Below are 6885 nucleotides of genomic sequence, written 5' to 3' on the forward strand. Positions count from 1 at the left end.
ACGCAACATTAACAAAAACATAAAAGCCTTCAAATAAAATCATTTACCTTTGAAGAACTTCTGATGTTTTCAATGAGGATACTCTCAGTTAGATAGCAGATGCTCAGTTTTTCCAAAAAGATTCCTTGTGTATTAGAAATAGCTCCGTTTTATACATCACATTTGGCTACCAAAAAAAATCCATAAATTCAGTCCTCAAAACGCAAACTTTTTTCCAAATTAACTCCATAATATCGACTGAAAACATGGCAAACGTTTTTTAGAATCAAGCCTCAAGGTGTTTTTCACATATCTCTTCATTGATACATCGTTCTTGGAAACATGCTTTCTCTCCTGAATCCCAGGAGAAAATGACCGCACCTGAAGATTACGCACAAATTTAGACAAAGGACACCGGGCGGACCTCTGGAAAATGTAGTCTCTTATGGCCAATCTTCCAATGATATGCCTACAAATACGTCACAATGCTGCTAAGACCTTGGGCGAACGACAGAAAGTGTAGGCTCATTCCTTGCGCAATCACAGCCATATAAGGAGAGAATGGAAAACAGAGCTTCAGAAATTCTGCTAATTCCTGGGTGATGCATCATCTTGGTTTCGCCTGTAGAATGAGTTCTGGGGCACTTACAGACAAAATCTTTGCAGATTCTGAAACTTCAGAGTGTTTTCTTTCCAAAACTGTCAAGAATATGCATAGTCGAGCATCTTTTCGTGACAAAATATCGCGCTTAAAACGGGAACGTTTTTTATCCAAAAATGAAATAGCGCCCCTAGAGCTCTAACTGGTTAAAGGCACCCCTCTCATTGTTGCCCGCTATGGGAGCACCCCACTAAGGCCCTGTCTCGGTCGGGGCCGTCCTGAGTGCTTTATAGACACTTTAAGAAATCGCGATGGATGCAGATTGCTATTAATCCTCCGTGCAACTGGTGATTGAAAATGTGCAACTGGTGATTGAAAACGTGCACCTGGTCACCCAAAACACGGTTCTCTATGCGGTTAGCGGTGTTCCATATATTCATGTCCGCTTATGGCGCACCCTACTACGGACCTTTAGCAATGGGGGCCGGCCCGAATTATTTATGGAAGGTCTGATGATGATTTTTTTTTTTTTTCCACCATCTCTTTCTCTCTCTGCCGGGGCCGGCCAAGAGTGCTTTATGGACGGTTTAAGACATGACTATGGATGCAAATGCTCATTTTCCTCCGTGCACCTGGTGATTGAAAACGTGCATCTGGTAACCCAAAAATTATAAAACGGTTTTAAATACTTTTACCCGTCATTCTATTGATATAGCCCGCTAGGGGAGTGCCCCACTACGGCCCTCTCTCTGTCAGGGCCGTCCTTGGGTGCTTTTTAGACACTTTAAGAAATCACGATGGATGCAGATTGCTATTAATCCTCCGTGCAACTGGTGATTGAAAACGTGCATCTGGTAACCCAAAATTTCAAATATGGTTCAAAATGAATTTAAAGGCACCCCTCTCATTGTTGCCCGCTATGGGAGCACCCCACTAAGGCCCTGTCTCGGTCGGGGCCGTCCTGAGTGCTTTATAGACACTTTAAGAAATCGCGATGGATGCAGATTGCTATTAATCCTCCGTGCAACTGGTGATTGAAAATGTGCAACTGGTGATTGAAAACGTGCACCTGGTCACCCAAAACACGGTTCTCTATGCGGTTAGCGGTGTTCCATATATTCATGTCCGCTTATGGCGCACCCTACTACGGACCTTTAGCAATGGGGGCCGGCCCGAATTATTTATGGAAGGTCTGATGATGATTTTTTTTTTTTTTCCACCATCTCTTTCTCTCTCTGCCGGGGCCGGCCAAGAGTGCTTTATGGACGGTTTAAGACATGACTATGGATGCAAATGCTCATTTTCCTCCGTGCACCTGGTGATTGAAAACGTGCATCTGGTAACCCAAAAATTATAAAACGGTTTTAAATACTTTTACCCGTCATTCTATTGATATAGCCCGCTAGGGGAGTGCCCCACTACGGCCCTCTCTCTGTCAGGGCCGTCCTTGGGTGCTTTTTAGACACTTTAAGAAATCACGATGGATGCAGATTGCTATTAATCCTCCGTGCAACTGGTGATTGAAAACGTGCATCTGGTAACCCAAAATTTCAAATATGGTTCAAAATGAATTTAAAGGCACCCCTCTCATTGTTGCCCGCTATGGGAGCACCCCACTAAGGCCCTGTCTCGGTCGGGGCCGTCCTGAGTGCTTTATAGACACTTTAAGAAATCGCGATGGATGCAGATTGCTATTAATCCTCCGTGCAACTGGTGATTGAAAATGTGCAACTGGTGATTGAAAACGTGCACCTGGTCACCCAAAACACGGTTCTCTATGCGGTTAGCGGTGTTCCATATATTCATGTCCGCTTATGGCGCACCCTACTACGGACCTTTAGCAATGGGGGCCGGCCCGAATTATTTATGGAAGGTCTGATGATGATTTTTTTTTTTTTTCCACCATCTCTTTCTCTCTCTGCCGGGGCCGGCCAAGAGTGCTTTATGGACGGTTTAAGACATGACTATGGATGCAAATGCTCATTTTCCTCCGTGCACCTGGTGATTGAAAACGTGCATCTGGTAACCCAAAAATTATAAAACGGTTTTAAATACTTTTACCCGTCATTCTATTGATATAGCCCGCTAGGGGAGTGCCCCACTACGGCCCTCTCTCTGTCAGGGCCGTCCTTGGGTGCTTTTTAGACACTTTAAGAAATCACGATGGATGCAGATTGCTATTAATCCTCCGTGCAACTGGTGATTGAAAACGTGCATCTGGTAACCCAAAATTTCAAATATGGTTCAAAATGAATTTAAAGGCACCCCTCTCATTGTTGCCCGCTATGGGAGCACCCCACTAAGGCCCTGTCTCGGTCGGGGCCGTCCTGAGTGCTTTATAGACACTTTAAGAAATCGCGATGGATGCAGATTGCTATTAATCCTCCGTGCAACTGGTGATTGAAAATGTGCAACTGGTGATTGAAAACGTGCACCTGGTCACCCAAAACACGGTTCTCTATGCGGTTAGCGGTGTTCCATATATTCATGTCCGCTTATGGCGCACCCTACTACGGACCTTTAGCAATGGGGGCCGGCCCGAATTATTTATGGAAGGTCTGATGATGATTTTTTTTTTTTTTCCACCATCTCTTTCTCTCTCTGCCGGGGCCGGCCAAGAGTGCTTTATGGACGGTTTAAGACATGACTATGGATGCAAATGCTCATTTTCCTCCGTGCACCTGGTGATTGAAAACGTGCATCTGGTAACCCAAAAATTATAAAACGGTTTTAAATACTTTTACCCGTCATTCTATTGATATAGCCCGCTAGGGGAGTGCCCCACTACGGCCCTCTCTCTGTCAGGGCCGTCCTTGGGTGCTTTTTAGACACTTTAAGAAATCACGATGGATGCAGATTGCTATTAATCCTCCGTGCAACTGGTGATTGAAAACGTGCATCTGGTAACCCAAAATTTCAAATATGGTTCAAAATGAATTTAAAGGCACCCCTCTCATTGTTGCCCGCTATGGGAGCACCCCACTAAGGCCCTGTCTCGGTCGGGGCCGTCCTGAGTGCTTTATAGACACTTTAAGAAATCGCGATGGATGCAGATTGCTATTAATCCTCCGTGCAACTGGTGATTGAAAATGTGCAACTGGTGATTGAAAACGTGCACCTGGTCACCCAAAACACGGTTCTCTATGCGGTTAGCGGTGTTCCATATATTCATGTCCGCTTATGGCGCACCCTACTACGGACCTTTAGCAATGGGGGCCGGCCCGAATTATTTATGGAAGGTCTGATGATGATTTTTTTTTTTTTTCCACCATCTCTTTCTCTCTCTGCCGGGGCCGGCCAAGAGTGCTTTATGGACGGTTTAAGACATGACTATGGATGCAAATGCTCATTTTCCTCCGTGCACCTGGTGATTGAAAACGTGCATCTGGTAACCCAAAAATTATAAAACGGTTTTAAATACTTTTACCCGTCATTCTATTGATATAGCCCGCTAGGGGAGTGCCCCACTACGGCCCTCTCTCTGTCAGGGCCGTCCTTGGGTGCTTTTTAGACACTTTAAGAAATCACGATGGATGCAGATTGCTATTAATCCTCCGTGCAACTGGTGATTGAAAACGTGCATCTGGTAACCCAAAATTTCAAATATGGTTCAAAATGAATTTAAAGGCACCCCTCTCATTGTTCCCCGCTATGGGAGCACCCCACTAAGGCCCTGTCTCGGTCGGGGCCGTCCTTCAGTGCTTTATATACAGTTTCATATATTACGATGGATGCAGATTGTGATTGTTTTCCAAAAGACCCGTGTGTATCTGGTAACCCAAAAATTATAAAACTGTTTTAAATCATTTTACCGGTCATTCTATTGATATAGCCCGCTAGGGGAGTACCCTACTACGGCCCTCTCTCGGTCAGGCCCGTCCTTAGGTGCTTTATATACAGTTTAAGATATTACGATGGATGCAGATTGTGATTGTTTTCCAAAAGACCCGTGTGCATCTGGTAACCCAAAAATTAAAATATGGTTCAAAACCCGGGTAACACCACTCTATTTACGGACATGACAGTAGAGCTTACCCCCTGGAGCTATTGACCTCCAGGCTTGTAGGCCCTTACTCACCACCCGGGTATCACCCCTCTATTTCGGGGATGATACCAGCAGGGGACCCCCCCCACCTCCACAACCTCGCATACCAGGTGAACCAGGGCACCCACACTTAAGCACCCCTCCTCGGACATTAAAGCAGATAACCGCGCTGTTATGAACCGCGTGCACCTGGTCACCCAAATGGAACTTGTGCACCTGGTCACCCAAAAGGACCGGCGTGCACCTGGTCACCCAAAGGCCGGAGTGCACCTGGTCACCCAAAAGGACCATGTGCACCTGGTCACCCAAAGGCCGGCGTGCACCTGGTCACCCAAAAGGACCGTGTGCACCTGGTCACCCAAAAGCCGGCGTGCACCTGGTCACCCAAAGGACCATGTGCACCTGGTCACCCAAAGGCCGGCGTGCACCTGGTCACCCAAAGGCCGGCGTGCACCTGGTCACCCAAAGGACCATGTGCACCTGGTCACCCAAAAGGACCATGTGCACCTGGTCACCCAAAGGACCATGTGCACCTGGTCACCCAAAGGACCATGTGCACCTGGTCACCCAAAAGAACCGTGTGCACCTGGTCACCCAAAGGCCGGCGTGCACCTGGTCACCCAAAGGACCATGTGCACCTGGTCACCCAAAAGGACCATGTGCACCTGGTCACCCAAAGGCCGGCGTGCACCTGGTCACCCAAAGGACCATGTGCACCTGGTCACCCAAAAGAACCGTGTGCACCTGGTCACCCAAAGGCCGGCGTGCACCTGGTCACCCAAAGGACCATGTGCACCTGGTCACCCAAAAGGACCATGTGCACCTGGTCACCCAAAGGCCGGCGTGCACCTGGTCACCCAAAGGACCATGTGCACCTGGTCACCCAAAAGAACCGTGTGCACCTGGTCACCCAAAGGCCGGCGTGCACCTGGTCACCCAAAGGACCATGTGCACCTGGTCACCCAAAAGGACCATGTGCACCTGGTCACCCAAAGGACCATGTGCACCTGGTCACCCAAAGGACCATGTGCACCTGGTCACCCAAAAGAACCGTGTGCACCTGGTCACCCAAAGGCCGGCGTGCACCTGGTCACCCAAAGGACCATGTGCACCTGGTCACCCAAAAGGACCATGTGCACCTGGTCACCCAAAGGCCGGCGTGCACCTGGTCACCCAAAGGACCATGTGCACCTGGTCACCCAAAAGAACCGTGTGCACCTGGTCACCCAAAGGCCGGCGTGCACCTGGTCACCCAAAGGACCATGTGCACCTGGTCACCCAAAAGGACCATGTGCACCTGGTCACCCAAAGGACCATGTGCACCTGGTCACCCAAAGGACCATGTGCACCTGGTCACCCAAAAGAACCGTGTGCACCTGGTCACCCAAAGGCCGGCGTGCACCTGGTCACCCAAAGGACCATGTGCACCTGGTCACCCAAAAGGACCATGTGCACCTGGTCACCCAAAGGCCGGCGTGCACCTGGTCACCCAAAGGACCATGTGCACCTGGTCACCCAAAAGAACCGTGTGCACCTGGTCACCCAAAGGCCGGCGTGCACCTGGTCACCCAAAGGACCATGTGCACCTGGTCACCCAAAAGGACCATGTGCACCTGGTCACCCAAAGGACCATGTGCACCTGGTCACCCAAAGGACCATGTGCACCTGGTCACCCAAAAGAACCGTGTGCACCTGGTCACCCAAAGGCCGGCGTGCACCTGGTCACCCAAAGGACCATGTGCACCTGGTCACCCAAAAGGACCATGTGCACCTGGTCACCCAAAGGCCGGCGTGCACCTGGTCACCCAAAGGACCATGTGCACCTGGTCACCCAAAAGAACCGTGTGCACCTGGTCACCCAAAGGCCGGCGTGCACCTGGTCACCCAAAGGACCATGTGCACCTGGTCACCCAAAAGGACCATGTGCACCTGGTCACCCAAAGGACCATGTGCACCTGGTCACCCAAAGGACCATGTGCACCTGGTCACCCAAAAGAACCGTGTGCACCTGGTCACCCAAAGGCCGGCGTGCACCTGGTCACCCAAAGGACCATGTGCACCTGGTCACCCAAAAGGACCATGTGCACCTGGTCACCCAAAGGCCGGCGTGCACCTGGTCACCCAAAGGACCATGTGCACCTGGTCACCCAAAAGAACCGTGTGCACCTGGTCACCCAAAGGCCGGCGTGCACCTGGTCACCCAAAGGACCATGTGCACCTGGTCACCCAAAAGCCGGCGTGCACCTGGTCACCCAAATGG

This window comes from Oncorhynchus mykiss, chromosome 20 (assembly GCF_057628025.1).
Source record: "Oncorhynchus mykiss isolate SJ-2025 chromosome 20, ASM5762802v1, whole genome shotgun sequence".
Classification (NCBI taxonomy): Eukaryota; Metazoa; Chordata; class Actinopteri; order Salmoniformes; family Salmonidae; genus Oncorhynchus; species Oncorhynchus mykiss.